General features: G+C 36.1%; 2 pseudogenes; both read left to right on the plus strand.

Annotated features, from left to right (window-relative positions):
- LOC116481986 (small ribosomal subunit protein eS26-like) overlaps nt 1–19,809 on the plus strand; it is an 88,428-nt pseudogene extending 68,619 nt beyond the window's left edge.
- LOC116482777 (small nucleolar RNA SNORD116) lies at nt 3,804–3,886 on the plus strand (annotated as a pseudogene).
- Nucleotides 19,810–22,253: the final 2,444 nt, after the last annotated feature.

Below are 22,253 nucleotides of genomic sequence, written 5' to 3' on the forward strand. Positions count from 1 at the left end.
AGATGGTATCTCATTGTGGTTTTGATACACATTTCTCTAATGACCAGTGATGATGAGCCTTTTTTCATGTTTGTTGGCTGCATAAATGTCTTCTTTTGTTTTACTTCTCATTTTCTTAAAGTGAAACAATTTCATGTGGTATCTTCCAAGTATATTTTAATCGGTTGCCAACCCAGCTGCTAAGATTGAACTGTTTCTTTTGTTCTTCTCTTGTTTTTTTCTATTAATTTAGCAAACAATTTCATATATAGTTTGCTATCCTTCTCCATGGGGCCTGCATCTTCAGATTCAACTAACCATGGATTGAAAATACTTGACAAAAAATTGTATAGTTTCATCTGTACTGAACATGTACAGTCTTTTTATTTATTCTTTCTTTCTTTCTTTCTTTCTTTTTTTTTTTTTTTTTTTTTGAGACAGAGTTTCACTCTGTCACCCAGGCTGGAGTGCAGTGGCACTATCTCAGCTCACTACCAACCTCTGTCCCCTGGGTTCAAGTGATTCTCCTACCTCAGCCTCCCGAATAAGTGGGATTACAGGCGCCCACCACTGTGCCAGGCTAATTTTTGTGTTTTTAGTAGAGATGGGGTTTCCCCATGTTGGCTGGGCTGGTCTCGAACTCCTGACCTTAAGTGATCTGTCTGCCTCGGCCTCCCAAAGTGCTGGGATTACAAGCATGAGCCACCACGCCCAGCCAAGTACAGACTTTTTCTTTGGTCATTATTCCCTAAACAGTACAGTATAACAACTATTTATGCAGCATTTACATTGTATTCAGTATCATGAGTAATCTAGAAATGATTTCCTGCATATAGGAGGATGTACATAGGTTCTATGCCAATAGTGCACACAGTGCTCGCTGTGTTTAAAGAAATATCCTAGCCATAAATAATTTTGAAGTCAGTGTGCTGAGAAAACACTGACATGGATAGAAAATATTTTATCTGTCTAGAATAGAAAAAATAGAATAGAATAGAAAAAATTCTATCTGATCAATCTGATCAAAGATGTGAGCATAATTATTCTTGTCATACATAGAGTCTAATGAATGTCTAGAGTGAATTCTTATAACTGCTTGTAACAAAATATTTCATTTGGCAAATGTTGTTTCACAACTTTCCTGATTGCCCATGTACTTTGTAGATTGGTTGTCACAGAATTCCATGGACTTTAACTGCTGAACCAGTGATGCGCTGATTTTGTCATATGTACCAGCTAACTCATCTGGGAGGCAACAAAACAATATTCTCCTGAGGTAACATCCAATTTTTAGTAAATTCATTTTTGTGGGTTGTTTTTATTATTTTTTTAAGTAATTGAGAATTTCATTAGATGTGCAAAGAGTCACTTAATACAAATAGTATTAGGCATTCAATACTCTCATGAGATATCTTAGCCTTCAGTTTGTTTTAACAGTTTATATTTTTCTCAGCTTTAACATCAGAAACATCCTATAAGTGTAATAAAATTGTTATACTTTACATATAGTTACATAGTAAATCCTCCTGTCTTATTTAAGTTTGAAAAATGAACATGTATACTTCTCATTCCCATGTATATAATCTCTTCCCACAGAATGAGGTGGACCAAGAAACTGGGCTTCATATGAATGAATTTATTTTTTTCCCCATATGGAGACATGAAGGAAAAGTATAGGGAATAATTCTGCCTCCCACCCACAAGTCCCCATGGGAATTCTCACATGTTAAAAAGCATTTATCCTGAAAATAACAACAATTTTTCTTAGGGAATCAGAATACTCCAATGACAGTGAGACTCTGGCTATGCCAGTCAGCCATGGGCTGGTCATTGACTGTGCTGCTGGTCTGCATGATTGAATAGTGTGGGTCATTGGTGACAGATAGCTTTGTGCTCAGTGTCTGCCACATATCTCAGGTTCGAAGTCCCTTTTATAAATGTGCCTGGATGGATGATGACTTAAAAATGGATGTCATTGGAATCTGAGCCAAACGAATGACCAAACCACTTCTGTGCCAGTTCTGTGAACTGAGGTCCAGCACAGGGACCATGCCAGGCAAACACATGGAGAGAGTTCAGTTTGGTCAGCAACTGGTACCAAAGTGGCCTGTGGTATTGGAAAACAAACCCACTCACATAGATTACAGCACATGAATTGTACAGAGGTCTGTATGTGTTTGTGTATATTTATATATGTTTGTGTACATACATCTTTGGGGATTATATGGCATTTTTTTCAGTGTTTGGCTGGCAGTGTCCATACTCTAATAGTAAACAGAACTACACAAGAGTAGAGGGAACAGTAGGAAATGGTTTTGCCTACCCTAGAGTCTTTTATACATGTTTTTAGGTGCTATAATCTTGTGTGTGAGGTCAGTCTCTCAGGTTCATTAGGTGGACAGTGTAAAAGGTATTATGAGGGTTTACATATTATTTATCTATTAAGTAAAAGAAATATATGGAAATTGAAGAGTAGCTTTTATCTATTAAAGAAAAGAATGTATGGAAATTGAAGGGTACTTTCTATTTGTGGAAAGTCTTAACATTTTAATTTCCTTATTGACCTTGTCACAAAAATTGGAATTTAAATTGTGCCTGTCACTCGAAGAGAAAGTTTTTAGACATTGATTGAGGGATTCTAGTAGATGCTATAGTAAACATTTCTAATTGTAAAATGATTAAATTTGCAATTCATAGAGTTTTATGTGGATTTCATTGCCTGATACTCATTTTTTTTATTAGTGGGTTTCATAGATGTTTAAAGGGAGATCCTAGTTTTATTGTGTGATGTGAAGGGAGGCCTTTGGTGTTAGAAAACTGACTTTCAGTACTACCCATTTCCAGGGAGTGAGCATAATTTTTATTCCCGTACCACATGGGCAAGTGAGTATCTGTGGTTTATTTCTTACAACTCGTCATTAATAATTATGAAAGTAAGAAAGTTGACAAATGAAACTCTTTTAATTATGAGGGTTTCATTTGTCTACTTCTTACTTCCTCAGTGTGCTTTGTATATTGGAGGTAATACTGGAATTGCATGGAATTCCTACTGCTGCTCCACCAACCTGCTGATTTTGTCACATGTACCAGATTCTTTGTCTGGCAATGAGAACAATACACTTCAGAGATAATATTGCAATTTTTAGTAAGTGCATTTTTTCTAGGTTAGTTCTATTATTTCATTTTAGCAAATAAGATTATAATTGGTTTTTCAAGCAGTCTGTTAATCCAAATGGTGTGAGGCCCTAATAATCTGGTTAGTCATCTGAGGTTTCTGTGTCCTTTGTCCAGTATTTTTATACTTCCTCTGTTTTCAAATAACATTAGGATACCCTACTAGCAAAATAATTTACTATATTTTGTATACTTGTGCATAGTAAGCCTGTTGTATATGTACACTATTTGCATGGTTGGCAAATTACATTTGCACTTTTTATTTTTCTATAATTTTTTCCTATTTTCAAAGGTTAATGTGGACCAAGAACTAGATTTCATGTAAAAGAGTTTTATTCCTTCTACTTGAGGTGTGGCATGAAGGAAAGTAATGGAAATAATTCTGCCCTCCCATTCTCAAGGGCTGGGGGAATTCTAATATTGGTAAGCATTTTGTCCTGAAAGCACCAACATTCTTCTTAGGGAGTCATGACACTCCAGTGACAATGAGACCCTAGCTGTGCTTGTCAGCCATGAGGCTGGTCACTGGCTGTGATGCTGGTGTTTGTAATTGAATACTGTGCGTTGGCAAGTCCCCAGGTTGACAGAAAGATGAGTGTTCAGTGTCTACCACATATCTCAGGCTCAAGGTCCCTTTTATAAGTGTGCCTGGATCGATGATGACTTGAAAAAATGGAAACCTTGGAAATCTGAACAAAATGAGTGACCAAGACACTTGTGTGAGCTGAGGTCCAGCACAGGACCATACCAGGCAAACCTGTGGAAGGTGTTCAGTTTGGTCAGGAACTGGTACCAAAATGAACCCACTCGCATATGTTAGAGCAGATGAATTGTACAGAGGCCTATATGTCTTTGGGGATTACGTGACAGTGATTTAAGTGCATGGCTGGCAGCATTCAAACACCTAGTAATCAGGCTTTGGGGTGCCAGTGTCAGAGGAGTGAACATTGTAGAAATGGCTGTGCCAGCACTCGAGTCATTCACACTCTTTCGTAGATGCCACAACATTCTTAGTGAGTATCAGCATGTATAGGTATATTATGTAGTCAGAAAGAAATTATCAGTCTTTGCTTGTTATTTATTCTTTCACTAAAAGAAATATGTGAAAATTGAAGAGTGGGTTGTATTCATGGGATTATCTTATTACATGCTGGAATTTGCTTGCTAACTCAGTCTCAAGGATTAGAAGAGCATTTGTTTTTCTTTTTCCTGTCACTCAGGGAGCAATTTTCTAAGCATTAGATGATAGATTAAATTAGATGTTTCATTAAACATTTTAATGTGAAATAATGAAAGTTCTAATTCTGGGGATTTTAGGTGGATATTGTTGGCTAATAGGTATATTCCTTCATTGAATCTTTGTATATTTTAAGGGAGATTCTAATTTTAGTAATACTCAGGGGGCCTTTGGCCTTTGAGACCAAAATCTTGGAAACATTGATTTTCTATACTTACCCTGTTCCAAGCAACAAGCAGATATTTTAGTTATGTGGATAGTCAAGTGACTGTGGCTAATTAATTACAAACTGTTGTCAGGAATCATTCAGTTGGGAAGGTTTTGTTTCAAAACTCCTGTAATGTCCCCTGTGCCTTGCAGAATGGAAGTGATTTTGGAATTGCATGGAATTCTCACTGCTATCCCAAAGAAATGCTGATCTTGTCACTTTTACCTGTTCCATTCCCTGGGGCAGAACAAAAGGATGCACTCCAAAGGCAACATCCAAGTTTGAATAAATTTACTTTTTATGGCTTATTTTGTAATTTTTTCTGTAGTCAAGTAGATAATCAGTTTTGTGAATGATCTGTTAATAACAATGTGAGGCATTAATTATCTGGTGAATCATCCAAAGCTTTCATTATCCTTTATTTCCAATTTTTTTTTTGCGTTCTCGCTTTTCAGTAATATCAAAAACACCCTAGTAATTTTAGTATATTTGATATTAATATACATAACAAACCCTCCCTTCTTGTGCATGTTTGACAAATGGACATATATACTTACCATCTTCCCATATTTGTACTGTTTTCACAGATCAGCATGAACCAAGAACTGGGTTTCATATAAAATATTCTATCCTCTTGAGATGTGACATGAAGAAAAGTATTGAGAATACTTCTATCACCTCATCTTCAAGAATCAGTAGGAATTCTCCCATGGTAAGCATTTTGTCCTGAAAATACTGGCATTCCTCTTAGGAGATCGTGACACTCCAATGACCATGAGACCCTGGCCATGCTAGTCAGCCATTGGCCAGTCATTGACTGTGATGCCAGTCTCCATAATTGAATGAATAGTGTGGGTCAGTGTACACCAAGCTGATGGAAAGCTGTGTGCTCAGTGTCTGCCACATATCCCAGGCTTAAGGTACCTTTTATAAATGTACCTGGATTGACGATGACTTTAAAAAAAAAAAAAAAAAAAAAAAAAAGAATCTCATTGAAATCTGAAAAAAATGAGTGACCAAACCACTTTTGTGGGCTAATGAAGTCCAGCACATATGACAGGCAAACGTGGAGGGATGTGGATGGTCAGTGCCCACAGGGACTGGGGTATTTGAAAGCTAATCTGCCTGCATATGTTAGAGGAAATGAATTGGACAGTCATCTATAAATATCGTATTTTTTAAATAAAATGGCTATTCCTTTGGTGCTTGGCCGGTAGCATCCATCCACTAGTAGTAAACAGAACCTGGAAAACCAGCACGTATGTAGTGAGACGCCATGAGATATGATTGTGCCTACCTTTGAGCCATCCATACAGTTATCTGGGACGTGACAGTCTTTTGAGTGAGAGCAGTTTACTAAGGTCACTTAGATCATCAGTTCCAAAGATTGTGTGGATCTTATCAATTTTTTTTAGGCAGACGTAATATCTGGAAAATTAAGAGTGATTTCTAACCATTAGAATATTTTAATTTGTTTAAATTTGCTTGCTAACCCAGTCCCAAGAATTCAGACCTTTTTTCTGTCTGTATAAAACAATATTCTAGACATTTGAGTGATTCAAGTAGATGTTGTGAGATGATTACATTTCCAGTCCTTGGAATGTTATGTGGATTTTATTGGCTAATCTTCATATTTCATCAGTGGATTTTCCTATGCATGTTAAGGGAGATCCTTGTTAATTGATGTCTAGGTGGACTTTAGGGTTAACCTGAACAGGTCTTGGAAAAAGGACTTTAAACATTCTCCTGTTCTGTGGAATAAGTATACTTTTTTCTGGACATAGACCTTGTCAGTGAGTATGTATCATAATTCCTCATAACTTCTTATCAGGAAACATTCGATGTGGAAGATTTCTTTCTCAACTTCTCTAATTGCCCCTGTGGTTTGCAGGTTCCATGTGATACTAGAGTTGCATGGATTTTTAACCTTTACACCAATGAAGATATGAGGCAAACATTGCTCCTTTTTTAGAAGTTTGCATTTGTCACTGATAACTGTAATAATTGATCTTGTTGAAAAGCTTGGGAAATGAAGATCTGATATGTCACTTTTACCAGCTTCCTCAACTGAAAAAGAATACAACGAAACACGCTGAGGTGACATCTAATTTTTGATACTTTTTTTCCTGGATTATTACTGTTTTAAGTATTTAGGAATTTAATGGGTGCTATACTACGGAGTCAGTTAATTCAGATGCTATAAAACCTTACTCTGGTGAGTCATCTGAGGCTTCTGTTCTTTTCCAGAATTTTTGTGCTTTCTCAGTCTTGCTGATGATCTTTCTATGGGCATGAAGCGTGGAGAGTGCCAGAGAGGCTGATTCTCAGCAGTGTGGCAGAGGAAAGTTGGGAGCGACCAAGGGGTATGCGGTGCCCAAATGCCACTGGGTCCTCAGCAGTACCACCTGGTGAGCGTCACTCTGAGAGCTGAGAGTAGGTGGGAAACAGCTCATGGTGAGAGGGTTCAGAGGCCGCCTTTCCCTCTCTTCATACGGCCCAGTTCTTCTAGTCACACGTCCCGGGACAGTACCATACCTGTGTGTGTCCTGCCTGCATTGCTGTGATCACTTTTAGTGGAATCAGGTACAGTGCAGCTCTGTGCAGCTTCTGCAAATTGCCACGCTCCCACTCTCAAGCAGGTTGAGTGCTACGAATGATTTTTAGACCATTGTTTGTTTATTCCCTTATCATGGCTTTTTGTGACTTCTTCCTCCCCAGTCCATTGGGTCACCTTTGAAGGTAAAGTAATCCTGAGGTGGTTGAATTTACGGAAATGCTATGCATTGTTGTGAATGGGATGTTCATCGGGCCAACATCTTCTTGGAACTTTGAGCAAACTGTTAGTCTGGTTGCACATATGATTTGTCTGGCAGCAAATGTTGGACAGTATTTGGACTGATGGAAGCTAGAGACAAACACATTGACTATTGTTGAATAACACTGGAAACATCCTAGGAGAGCAGTACATTAGCTAATTTAATAGATACATAAACTGAATCCTACCTTCTTTTGCTTGATGGACCAGCAGACACATGCTTGTATCATTCTCATGTTTCTACATGTTTGCCCTATTCCCACAGGTCAACAAAGACAAGGCACCTAGCCTCACATGAAACTTTATTCCTTTCTCTTGAGATGTGACATGAAAGAAAATATCAGAAATGATTTTTCCATCCTATCCTCAGGGGGATGAATTTTACCATCCCACCCTCAAGGGCCAGGTCAGGTCGCTAAGCATTTTGTCACTAAAATATTGCCCTGTCCAAGGGATTACGTAATACTCTATAAGGCACTGTCTGTGCTGGGCAGCATGGAGCCTGGGTCATTGCTGTGTTGGGGGCTGGTCTCCATGACTTAATAGGATGGATCAGTGTGTCCCAGAGCAGTGTACTCCAGAGTGCTCATTTTCTTTCATGTTTCTGAGGCAAACAGTGCCCCCTTTTTTAGAAGTTTGCATGTGTCACTGATAACTTTAATAACTGATCTTGTTGAAAAACCTGGGAAAACAATGAGTTAAATAATAACTTCTCTTAACATGAGGTCCAGCACAGTTACCTGACCTAAGCAAACTATATGGAAGGAGAGTTCAGTTTGTTCAGCTATGTGGTCCCAGCAAGGACTGTGGTACTGGAAAACTAACCAGCTTACATGCACTAGAGAAATAGAATTGGACACTGATCTGTAGGTACCCAGTTTGGAGATGAAATTGCAACTCTTGAGTTCTTGATTGGCAACATAAATATGTTGATAGTAAACAGACCCTGGGGAATCAGCACTTGAGTTGTGAAAATGCGGGAAATAGCTATGCCTACACTTGAGCCATTCACACTTCTGTTGGAGCTGCAATAATCTTCTAAGTCATGCTTGCCCTCTTGAGGGCAATGAGATGGTCAAAATCCAAGGAGATTTGGGGTTTTCGCTTTTCATTTCTCTAGTAAGTGAAAAAAGGTTATGAAAATTGAAAAATAGATATTACTTATGTAATCTTCACAATATAATTTGCTTGCCAAGCAGTCACTGGGATTTAATCGGTTTCTTTGTCTTTTGTTTTTCTCATCAGCTAAGAGAGTGATTTTGTGTGCACAGAAGTACTGTCTTCAGCTACATGCTGCATTAAACATTCCTAGATGTGAAATAATTAAATTTCCAAGTTTTTAAAATGTGAATTTTTCTGGCCACTCTTATATCTCTTCAGTGGGTTTCTAATGGATTTAAGGAGAGAGCCTAGTCATAATGAATGGTGTTGTGTTGGGTATGCTGAGGAAACTTTGAGACCAATGTTTCAGAAAAAATTATACTGTCATGGTTCAAGTACCGAGTATTGTTCTTGTCATATGGATGGTCCAGTGAACATCTCTGGTGAATTCCTTACAACCAACCTCTTGTTACTAAATATTCCATTAGGAATGTTTTGTTTCTCAACTCCCTGATTTCCCCTTTACAGATTGGAAGTGATATTGGTGGAAGACAACATTTTGCCACTTGGAATTCTTACCTCCACACCAAAGCAGTACTGTTTTTGTCATTTGCACCAGCTTCTTTCTCCAGGAAAGATCAAAACGATGCACTGCAAGGGTAACATCCAATTTTTAATACATGTAACCTGGATTATTTTTGTTGTGTTATTAAATAACTTAGAATTGTTTTTACGAAGTCTGTTGAACCAAACACTGTAAGGCATTAATAACCTGGTGAGTTATTTGAGTCCTCTTTTCCTCTCCTAGAATTTTTGCACAATTTATATTTTGAATAATATCAGAGACATCCTAGTAGAGTAATAAATTGGTACATTTTATATGCAGATACATAGTGAAGCCTCCTTTCTTATGCATATTTGACAAATGGACATGTATATTTCTCATCTTCCCATATTTTTACTCCATTTCCACAGGTCATGTAGACCAAAATGTGGATGTCATATGAAAGAGTTTAAACATTCCCCTTGAAGTATGACAAAGTATCAGAAATAGTTATACCATTTCATGCTCACAGACCAGTGGGAATTCTCATAGTAAGCATTTTGTCCAGAGAATACTGTATTCTTCTTAGGGAATTATAACATTCCAGTGATAATGGTAGTCAGCCATGTGGCTGGATCATCGTTCCTGTATCCTGGTCTCTATGACTTAGTGTGGTCATGGTGTCATTGTGTCCAAGTGTGACAGAATTGTTAGTGTGTAGTGTCTGTCTCCTATCTCAGGCTCACAGTCCCTTTTATAAACATGCCTGGATTGATGATGGCTTCAGTATCTTTTGGAAATCTGGACTAATTGAGCAGTAGAATTGCTTCTCTCAAATTGATTTCAAGTCATATAAAAGGCCATGTTACACATATATTGTTAATCTGAGGGAGGTTGTGATCATTTAAGATGTATTTTATAAACACTAGGACCACCAGTAAGAAAACAATTCAAAAAATATTAAAAGAACAACCGAAGAATTAGAATAACCGAAAAGATCTGTTTAACACAAAAGAAGGCAGTTAAAGATGAACAGAGGAACCAATAAGACATATAGAAAACAGATAGGAAAATGACAGACATAAACCCAGCCATATGACAATTATATTAAATTTTTAAGAGATTAGGAAATTCCGTTGTTTTTTAAACATGAACAACTAACTATATGTTGTCTACAAAAGAGACACTTTAGAACAAAAGATACAAGTAGTTTGAAAGTAAAAAGATGGAAAAAGCTATGTCCAGCGAATCCAGAAGAGAACAGAAGTGGCTATTCTGACATCAGAAAAAAAGAGACTTTAAGATAAAGTATTGCTAGAGAGGAAGAAGGTTAGTATTTAATGATAGAAGGGTTAATATGGAATATGTAACAATTATAATCATATCAGCACTAACAACACTGCCCAAAATTACATACACTGAAAACTAACATGATTGAGGGGATCAATAGGCAATTCAACAAAAAAAACTTTTGTTCATACCCTCTTCTTAATCACTGATAAGTCAATTAGATAGAGCATCATTGAGGTTACAACATACTTCAGCAATATTGTCAACCAATTTGACCTGAGATAGACAGACAGACGGACAGACAGATAGATAGAGAAAACTCCACCCAACAGCAGAAATACAAATTAGTTTCAAGCATACCTGGAGCATTCTCCAGGATAGAGTATATGTTAGGCTATAAAACTGTACTCAATAAATTTAAGATTGAAACCATGTAGAGTATGTTGTGTGACCACAGAGGAATTAAATTAGAAGTCAACACAGAAATAAATTTGGAGGTCACAAAATATTTGGAAATTAACACACTTTACAGAGCCCATTGGTCAAAAATATATATATTAAAAGAAACTAGAAAGGCCAGGGTGGTTGCTTACACCTGGAATTCCAGCACTTTGGGAGGCCTAGGTGGGCACATCACTTGAGGCCAGGAGTTCAAGACCAACCTGGGCAACATGGCAAAAACCCATCTCTACAAAAAATACAAAAAATAAGTTGAGCATGGTGGTGTGTGCCTGTAGTCCCAGCTACTCAGGAGGCTGAGGTAGGGGAATCTCTTGAGCCCAGCAGGTAGAAGCTGCATTGAACCAAGATTGCACCACTGCATTCCAGCCTGGGCGACAAAGTGAGACCCTGTCTAAAAAATAAAAGGAATCTAGAAAACATTTTGCATAGAATTTGATGCAACTAAAGACATGCTTAGAGGGATATTTATAGTTTTAAATAACTATCAGAAAAAAAGGGAAGGTAAATAAATGACATAAGCTTCCACCTTAAGAAACAAGAAAAAGACTAAACTAGAAGATGAAATCCAAAGCAAGCAGAAGGAAGTAAACAATAGGGATTTAAGCTAAAACTGATGACATAAAAAAATGAAACCAAAAGTTGGGTGTGTGCAGAGATTTGTGAAATTGACAATCCTTTAGCTAGACTGACACAGATCATTAGAATTAGGAATGATGGAGACGACATCACTACTGACCCTATAGATTGGATCAGGATTGTTGCTGTTTGCTGCATTGTGCTTTCTTGAGGGGAGAGCTATGAAGGAAAACAAAGTTCTCATTGCACTTACAACTCAACAACACAGCGTTGACATTTTGATTCTCATTGGCTTCAGTGCTCATCTCTGTGAGGTTTCCAGAAGATCCCATAGCAATATCACTCATTCTAAATTTATCTCTGGGCTACCGTGGGAACACTGTCTATGGGTTAGTTAGCCCTGCTCTGCAAGGAGCAGTTTAAAAAAAAAAAAAATATATATATATATATATATATGTATGTATGTATATATATATATACACACATATATATATATATAGAGGCTGAGTCTTGCTCTGTCACCCATACTGGAGTGCAGTGGCACGATGTCAGCTTGCTGCAACCTCTACCTCCAGGGTTCAAGCGATTCTCCTGCCTCAGTCTCCCAAGTAGCTGGGATTACAGGCACGTGCCACCACACACTGCTAATTTTTGTGTTTTTGTAGAGACAGGGTTTCACCATGTGGGCCAGGCTGGTCTCAAACTCCCGACCTCAGGTGATCTGCCCTCCTTGGCCTCCCAAAGTGCTGGGATTACAGGCATGAGCCACTGTGCCTGGCAACTATGTTTGTAGCCAGTGGGGGATTGTTTTAACTAGGCAATAATTTGATCTATTTTGGGAAGCCTCTTGTAATCAAATCATGTATCAACATTAATCACATGGTAAGTCTTCCATGGTTTTCATTCCTAGAGATTCTAGGATGTTTGACATTTCTCTGCTTAGCTTATAGCAGAAAGGTATTGGGTATCAAGAATGTTTGAACAGTTTCTCCTTTTTGGGAATGAAGATGATATTGGGCTAGAATGAGATGTGTGATTGAGAGAATGTCCCTGAGGCCTGAGCAGTGTGTCCTTTTGGGTATGGGCATTGGAAGCATGTGTGAATTCTTAATAATTTTATGTTGCCTCGGCATCCATCTTGAGTATAAGTTTAACTTTCTTATACCAGAAGCAAGGCTTACTCACTTTTGCACAGTTTCCGGTTCTACACCTCCTTCTCGTTCCTCAGTGTGGTTGGTCCAGATAGCTGCCTTATCCAGCTGCCTCCTTTGGACCACTTCATCATGGGACAGCTTGATGCAATCTACTTGACAAGCCCCTTGAACCCCATACCCCTCATGGAGCCAGTGTCTACCTCCCAGTCACAGTGTGACCCCAGGGAACTCATGCCTGCTTGCTTTAAACCCACCACTTAAAAGTCTCCACAGAAAACCTGTTTGAATAGTACCCTTGTCCCAATAAGGGCATTGGCCCATGGGTGTCTCTCTCTCTCTCTCTCTCCCTCTCTCTCTCTTGCTTCCTGACCTCTGCGTGCGGACTCCAGGCATGCCATATATCTCTCAGGACCTGTAAGTAATACTATCTTTATTTTTATTTTATATCTCTCCTAATCATTGAAAAGGTGCTTTCTATCTTGAAGATACTATATTAAATAAAATGGGAACTTGTCCCTAACACAGTTAGTGACAGGCTGAAACACCTTGATTGCACTCTTCACCCATTTAGTGATTTTTCTCAAGTTTACTCTACACCATGTATTATCAACATAATTGATATTATAGGATAGAATTAATGACACTTCTTTTGCCACAGAAAGTTCTATTGGACTCAGATTATCTAGAGCTACTACACGTATGCTATTCTATGATAAAAGATGTAGATGTGATAAAAACATTTATAAAGTATCTGTCTTAGAAATGTTAGCTAAAATTATTTTGGGAAAAGTATGTTTGGAAATAGAATTGTAAGCTACCACATTGTGATAAATATTTCTAAATGTGTTTATTAACTTGTCAGGAGACAACAGAATGAATTAAAACAGTAGCCTTGTATCAGTATGTTTTTATTCAGAAGACAAATGCACAAATAGTTTTAACTATTGTACGTTCTTGGCTTCACTTTTTTTGTAAAGTTAAAACATTACACTTCAACTATTGTATGTTCTTGGCGTAACTTTTTTTGTAAAGTTAAAACATTACACTTTTACATGAATCTGTAATTTCAAGATATCTTAATGGTTGACAGGGACAGGACAATTCAAGAAAACCTGTAAATATGTTTGGTAAAATTTATGATGCATTGTTTTGCAGATGGCTTCAGAGAGTATTAGCACATCTGTTTGAGATACGCACAGTTTTACATTTGTCCCTTAGGTAATTAGCAGGGCTGAGATCAGTAAATCACATGTAAGCCACTGTTATGAGGCTATTCTGAATAGAGTTATATCATTTTATCATATCTAGACTTTCTAGTTATATTGATGCTGTTGAAAATGATTTTGTATTACATGCCTTCTTCCAAATCATATATCAAGATATTTTATTTATGTATGTCTTTTAAATGAAGAGTGGTTAGGATAGTCCTGATTATTGCATATAAATATTGCCTTTCACTAGATTATTGTTTTGGGCCAAATTTTAGACTATTGTTTTAAAAAAGAGTAGTTTACTTTAATCCAACCTTTCCAGATATTTAGAAATTATTGAAATGTATTTTTTGTAAAGATGGTCTTAAGAAAATTGTAGAGCTAGAAACATGTCCTTCACCAGTGGAATTCTTAGAAGCTTTCCTTGGGCTTCACTGGGTGCTAATAGACCATGATCGTATTGCTCTGTATATAATGGTATAAATTTTGTTTTATAACACTTAGTCTTAATAGAATGGGAATATTTTATCTTACTAACGTAGTCATTAGCTGGCCGCTCTCTGTGTCCATTGGACCTATAGGGTAAAGGGAGGGCAGTGCGTATTTGAAGCCTGTGCATGTGACACACAAAGGGCTTAGCAACCTCTGTGTTTTCCCAGCACAGGATACCCATACTTACTGAATGTTTTATTGTTAAATTAGATTGTGTGTGTGTGTGTGTTTTATATGAACATACAAATGTATGTATTTTAGTTGCATTTTTTTCTTAAAATGTTATTTTTTCTCTTTTTCTTTTATGTCAGGTGATGATAGAGCCTCTAGGGAAGCGAAACTGTCCATGCCCTTGCCTTAACTTTCAGATATGATAAAAAACAACATTTATAAAATACCTGTCTTAGAAATATTAGCTAAAATTATGTTGGAGAAAGTATGTTTGACAGTAGGATTGTAAGCTACCACATTGTGATAAATATTACTAAATTTGTTTATTGACTTGTCAGGAAGCAAGAGAATGAATTAAAGAAAACTCCAGAGAATGAGCTGACAACTTACTCCCTGGTCAGTGGCTCTCCATGCCTACCTGTGGTCTCTTGGACACCCTTGCAGGTATGTGGGCAGGGAACTGCATGTTTATAGGAAACAGGCCTAGGATGGAAGGAGTCAATAGATCTTGCTCTTCTTGAGTTTGATGACATTTGTTTCCAGTTAAATAGCATGGAAACCCATCTGAGAGCCAGCTGAGAGTGGATACAGTTCTGGGGAGTTAAAGACGAGTGGTCACAACAGGTCTTCCTTGGCAATCCGAGCCCAAAACTGAATCTGCCACCATAAGACCATTATGTCTCAGCTTTTTATATAATTGATTCATCCAGTGGACTTTTAATTTCTTATGTCCAGATACTTTTTCAGTTCTTTTTTTTTGTGATACAAGCACCTTGTGGATTGCCTGTCATAGAACAGGTTCTCAATAAACTTTTATTGAAAAAAGATGTATAAGTAGATTGTCTTGAGTAATTTTGTGAATAACCTGACTAAGCAGTAGAAGGCAAATGATTTTAAAACAGAAAGAGACATAACTTTCAGTGGGATTCAGGTGATCTAGTCGGCTCTGGAAATGTGCAAGAGAGAAGGTCCCTGATGCAGTGTGCTGACATTGAAATGTGTAGTTATGGACTAGATGGTTATGGTTTCAGAACTGTGTAAGTAAGGGGTAGATTCCAAATTAAATCAATATTAAAGAGTAGCAGACAAGGAATTTCCAGATTCCAGCTGCATTGCTTGTTTCATTGGAAGTGGTGTTTCTTTTTTTTTTTTTTTTTTTAAACCTCAGAAGATGACTTCCTGGGAACTCTTCTGGGAGTGAATGTTATCCGCGAATTCCCAAAACAACACCCCTTAGACAAAAAGCCTCCTCACCTATGCATTGCCTAGGCCGCCCACTAAAGGTAAGGTGTTAGTTAAAATAGTCCTTGCTTTCTCGGAGAAGCCATGTCTTAGTAGAAATTGAGCTGTTAATTTTCTGAATATTGATGATGTTTGATTACATTCTAATTGATTCTAAGACTTCATAATATGTTAAGAGATGCAGCTTTTCTTATATACCTTCGTGGCTTTTCTACATCTCAGTACATTTACTGTTAATATGAAGGATTTCCTTAACTTCTCTCATCTAGTAAACTGAACTCCTTCATGGCTTGATCCATTGTGATGCTAGAAAATTGTTGTACATAGAAGACACAGTAGCTTCTCCATAACTTAGACTGGAAGGTTGACAAACTGGTCTGAAATAACTGATCAAATCAATGAATGACCTAGAGCTTTAAGAAACCAGATGGGAAGAGACAGACAGGAAACCCGAGGTTGTTGATGGCTATTACTTTTGAGCCTAGCAAAAGGAGAAAAAGCAGCACCAATATTTGGCATCCGTGACATTAGGAAGTTTTACTGTCATTGTTTTGGCCTCATCATGGACCCAGGTGCTAGAAATGAGATTTTCTCTGTGTACTGTGGGTATATTTGTTCTAGCACAAGTAGGGGGAAGATTAAAGAGGAATTTCATAGCCCCATGACTCCTTAGGAAATGTGTTTCTCACCTTTACCACTTTTCCCCACTGTGTCCTTGCAGGTGATGGCCACAAAAGGTGGATTTGTTGAGTTGGTGCCATTCCTTCTACTGCCAGCTTCACCAAAACAATGACACAGTCTTCCTTCTGCATGGAGACTCTTCTCTTTCCTGTGTTGCAGTGGATGCCTCCTGCAGATAAGAAATGCTTAACTGAGAAATGCTCATGTTGGGATATCATCGATGAGACTTTAATTTGGGCATGGTGACTGTTTCCCTTGCTGCCGCTTGACTCAATCCCAGGAGCCTCAGTAGAGATATAATATTACACAAGATGCTCAAAATGGTGGAATTGCTCAGTGCTCCCATAACTATACATTTATAATTTTCATTTGCCACATGGTAAACTGAAAAATACAGAATATATTAAAAAGAAACTCTGCATGATTTTTTTTCAAAAATTCAAAGCATATTTAAATAATATATAAATTAAATGCCCTCCTCTCTTCCAATTCTGTCCCTATAGTTTTCCTCTATTAAGCAAACTACATGCATTCTTTTAGTGGATAGATGCACACAAACACACAAGCCATTTTGGGGAACGATCCACATGTGTGGCCATATTGTAACACATTTTTCTGCAAATTACCTCTTTCATTTAACAGCCCTTATTCAATGGCCTTTTTCTTTTTCAGTAATACATACACATCTGTGTCATTTGTTGAATGACGACATCAATGTTTTGTAGATGAAATTAATTAAATGTTTTAAGCATTTCTCACTCATAGATATTTATGTTAGCACCAAATTTCTGTGCAATGAACCTCCCTATATATCAATAATTTTGCATTTGTCTATAATATAATAAATTACTTATCAGTTGAATTACTGGGATTAAGTATGTGCACACCTTATATTTATATTTTGAAAATTAATGCAAGATTGCCTTCAAAAATGTGGTTAACAACTTTATCCTCAAATGGCAATATATGAGATTGCCAGCTTTCCTACAACCTCACAGACAATGGATTTTATAAATATTTAACATTTTTGCCAATGTGATCACCCAAACTATTGTCTTAAATTGTATTTCTTTTGTTTTTGAGTTTGGTCATTTTTTCATGTTTATTAGCCATCTGTATTTTTTAATTTCTTCTTTATGTCCAATTTTGTGGGTGGGAGGAGGATTTAGTCTCTTCCTGATTTTGAAGAGCTCATTTACTATTTTGGGAAATAAGATTTGGATTGTCAACCATTATAGCTATTTTTTACACACTTTTTAACTTTGTTTTTGTTATAAGAATGTGTATGATTGTTATATGTCCAAGTATAACCATGTTCGCTTTTATGGCTTCTGAGTTTCATGTCATTTTTGGAAAGATATATAATACTGAGTCCATAAAACCCTTCACATATGTTAAATTCTAATTCTTTTGTGTTTTTTTAATTCAAATTCTTAAATCATGAGAAATTTTTTTGTTTTGAAATCTTAAAGTTGCCAAGTTACTTGCCATTACTTGCGATTATTTGCCAATAATTGCCCATTTATCTGTACCGCCATCTTGCGCATATGCTGTACTCTCATCTGTGACTGGCTCCATTTTTGTTCTGTGGATTTGTGTGTCTCTTCTTCTGCCTCCTGTCTCATGTGTCTTCTCGTTGGAAGAAATTACAGTTTAGACTGCAATTTCATCAACTTTAATAAATCAATTGAGGGGAGAATTGGTTTTTAAAAATATTAAGTAAGTCTTCGTATCCAAGGACAAGGTATGTCTTTTCTTATTCAATAATTTTAATTACTGTTAATATTTTCACTGTGGTGATGGGAGTTTTTCTTTTAATTTATTTTCTTGTTCATTTTTTGTATCTAAAGTTTTTGTTTCGTTTTGTTTTGGGGGTAAGTTGTCACCTTACTGTTTCTTGTTGCTTTTCAGATTTTTTCAAAGTATAGACTAAATCCTTCACAAATATTTAAAGTTTCTATTTTCCCCCTTCATATTGATCCTGATTTTAGTTATGCTGACAAAGTCCAGACTGTTACTATCAGAACACTTGAACAGTTATGGAAATATTACCTACCCTTGATTTAATCCGAGTTTAATGGTATGCTTCTTTGGTTTGACTGGCACATTGTTGCTGGTCATTTTCTCCCAAAGACCACCAGAAAGAGCTATGATCAAGCAAAGCTGAGTTTGTTAAACTTACCTGCAGCAAGGGAAAACACCACCTTGATAGGGTTTAATAATGTTTCAAAATCAAGAAATGAGGCTTTGGGGTCTGGGCAGGGAACTAATTAGACATGGGCAAAATTTGTCATGCAATACTTTAAGATTGGTGGGAAAGTGAGATGAGGTTCTTAATGTGAGTACTGATGGTCAAATCATTTTCTAGGTGAGCTGTTTGCCTATATAAAGATGTTATCAATGATAGAAGAACTATTTGCCTAGATAAACAAACTGAATTTATTTATTGGTTTACAGTTTTATCTTGCTGGGCAGGACTCTGCTGGGGGTGGTATCAGGTCTTATTCCCAATAGGTAAGTTATTTGGATATGGGTGGTCTTAATCATCAATGTGTAAAATGCTGATTTTAAGTGCAAAATACTTTGTCTACCATGTTAGGAAAGTCTCCCACCTTTTATCTTTTTAAAGGAATTTTAATCAAAACCAGGTGGTAGATATAATCAAATTTTTTTGCAGAATCAATTTTACTGTTCCTTTAAAAGACTTTTATCACTGTTTAATTTACTATTATTAATTTACTATTAATAATTAATTTACTATTATTGCAACTTCCTTTTATTCCTTGAATGAACAGACCGACCCTACTGGTTTTAAAAATGTTTTATTCTTTTAATTTACTACTTAATCTTGGGTATTTTAATTTGATTTGGAATTTTTACAAGTATACAACTAAGTGAAATTGATCTGTGATTTTTCTTTCTTGTGCTATTTTTGTCATGTTTTGATATCAGATATTCTGGTTGTGTTAAAATAATTTTGAAGATTTTCTTCTTATACTGTGTTCTAGAGTGGGGAAAAAAAAGCTCTAGTCTCACTATCAGTGTTTAAGTGAACACATCAATGACATCATCTGGGGTCTGCTTTGTTTTTGCTGGTTTGGCATTAGGACATCTAGAAGTTTTTTTCCTTTTTTTGTATGGTTATTGCTTGTTCTTTGTTTTGTGTCAAATTTAACCTGTTTTCTCTTAGCAAATCACAGTTCATGCAGATTGTCAAACACATTAGCATTGTTATACAAAGTGTTCTTTCATCATTCTATTAAATTTCCATTTTCATTCCAGTTATAGTTATTTCTGCTGTGCCTTTGTTAATGAATAAGTTTAACTAGTGGATGTTTAGCATCACTAGCCTTCCCCTTCCCTCTCCGTCAATCAGGTCTTTGGATTTTTTAAGGTTCTAATTTTCTTATATATATTGTTTCTGTATTCTTTTGTTTCTTTTCTTAATAAATTCTTAAACCTGTGTAATACATTCATATTCACTTGTTCTTGGCAATGAAAGATTTACCCTGCTGTGCATTTTATAAAACTTTTCATTATGAACACATTGTAAACATACAGTGTATGAGGAGAAGAGAACAGTGAACTAGCATGTACAAGGAACTGGAACTGGTTCGATCATTATCAGTATTTTGCCATATTTACTTCGTGTTAATTTTAAGTATTTTCAAATAAGCTGGAGAAATCATAACACTTCTTATTCTCCCATAAACATTTTTACAGTTTTATTTTTGAATGTGTATATATACACACTCATATGCTTTTATATTGTTCTATAACTTTCTTTTATATCTTATGTAATATATAAATATTTTAATATTTCTATCTGATTATTACATATCCATAGATGTGGAGCTTCCCTATTTTTAATAACATATTTTTACGTAAGTAAAATTTACCTAGTTAAGTGCATTGATATATAGTAATTGTATAATTCAATAAGTTTTCTTAAAAGTAATTACTATCCCATTCAGGAGATAGAATATTTTTATTACTTGAGAACCTACCCTACTGCCTCTTTCCAACAAAGCACCTTCTCAAAAAAACAATGTTGTGATTTCTATGATCATAGATAAGTTTTGCCTGTTTTGAAATTAATGTTAAGTGGAATCACATAGTGTGTGTCTGGCTTCTTCCACTCATCATAATCATGTTGAGATTTATCCATGCTATTCTCTATGCGGTTTAAAAACTTTTTTATAGTTGTAATATTTCACTAAATGGTCATATTGCAGTTTATTTATCTGTTCTCTTGTTGACGGACACCTGAGTAGTTTCGAGTTTTTAGCTGTTTTGAATGTTAGCAGATCTCTTATGTAAATACCTAAAAATTGAATTGTTTGATCGTAAGACAGATTTTGCTTAACTTATAGGAAACAGAGAGTCTTCTAAAGAGGTGGACGCTTTTCACACTCCCAACCAGTGATAGGAGATTTTTAGTTGCTGTCCAGTTTTGCCAACATTGGAAATTGTCAGTCTTATCTATTAAGTGGGTGTGAGGTGATATTTTGTTGTGACTTCAATTTGAAATTTGACCACTTAAGAAGGCAACCAGTTTTGCATGAAGTTACCCAATTGTAAATCTTCTTTAGTAAAATTTGTGTATTTTTCCCAACTTTTAAATTACAATTTTGAAGTAATTTTGGACTTATAGGAAATTTGCAAAAATAGTAGAGTTCCTGTGTATTCTGTACCCAGCTTTCTGGATGTTAGCATTTTATATAATCATTATTATAACATTATTACATACAATGATTACTGAAATCAGGAAATTAATATAATACTGTCAACCAATCTGCAGACCATATTGAGGTTTTTCAAGTTATGCTACTGATGTCCTTTTTATCTAGTCCAGGATCCAATTCAAGATCCCTTATTGCATTTATCTGGCATGTTTCCTTTGCCCTCTCTCCTGACTACAAATCTGGGAGAGCTCCCTCAGTCTTTCTTTGTATTTCATTTAATTGACAAATTTGAGAAATACTAGACCATAATTTTGCACACTAGTCCTCAATTTGGATTTGTCTGATATTTGTTATTATTAGATTAAGGTTGTGCACTTTTGACAAAAGATAACACAGTAGTAATAGTGTGCCCTTTTCAGTGGATCATCTGGAGTACATGATGTCAATGTCTTATTTCTGCTGATATTAAATATGATCACTTTATTAAGGTAGTGTCTGCCAGGTTTATCCACTGCAAAGTTACTGTTTCCTTTCTTTGTAATTAATATTTTATGAGGAAATACTTTGAGACTATGCAAATATTTTATTTCATCTAATTTCAGTATTAATTGAAGATTCTCACCTACAGCAATTATGATTATGGTGTTTACCTCGTGATGGTTTCTATTTCCATGATACTTTCTCTACTTATTAGAATTTGACTGTAAGGAAGATCTGTCCTTCTTCCCCATTTATTTGTACTCAGTTGTTATTTTACATCAGTATGGATTTGTGGATATCTTATTTTATGGATTGTTATATATTGCACTCATTGTTTGTGTTTGATTTTCATTTTTTTTTCTGGATTTGATCATTGGGAGGTCGTTTAAGTTGGCCCCTGTGTTCTTTTAATACAAACCCATAATTTTTTGACCACTTCTTATTTTCTGGTATCACAAGATGTTCTAGGTTTATCTTGTATTTTCCTTCCTCGTGCCTGTAATCAACCATTTCCTCAAGGAGTTCTAGTTCTTCATATTGGAAAATAGTATTTAGAAACCAAGATCTTGGTATTAAGTGTATTCATTGCTAACGGGGTTTTATTGCTTCTAGGCCTAGAGCTGGGAGCTGTGTGTCCGTTTACATACACACACATATACACACACCCCTATATTGTCGGTATTCACTTTTCTATCTTAAATATATATACTAATAGTATGTAGAATACTATAGATAGTATATCTTTATTAAA

This window comes from Hylobates moloch, unplaced genomic scaffold (assembly GCF_009828535.3).
Source record: "Hylobates moloch isolate HMO894 unplaced genomic scaffold, HMol_V3 SCAFFOLD_14, whole genome shotgun sequence".
Taxonomy (NCBI): Eukaryota; Metazoa; Chordata; class Mammalia; order Primates; family Hylobatidae; genus Hylobates; species Hylobates moloch.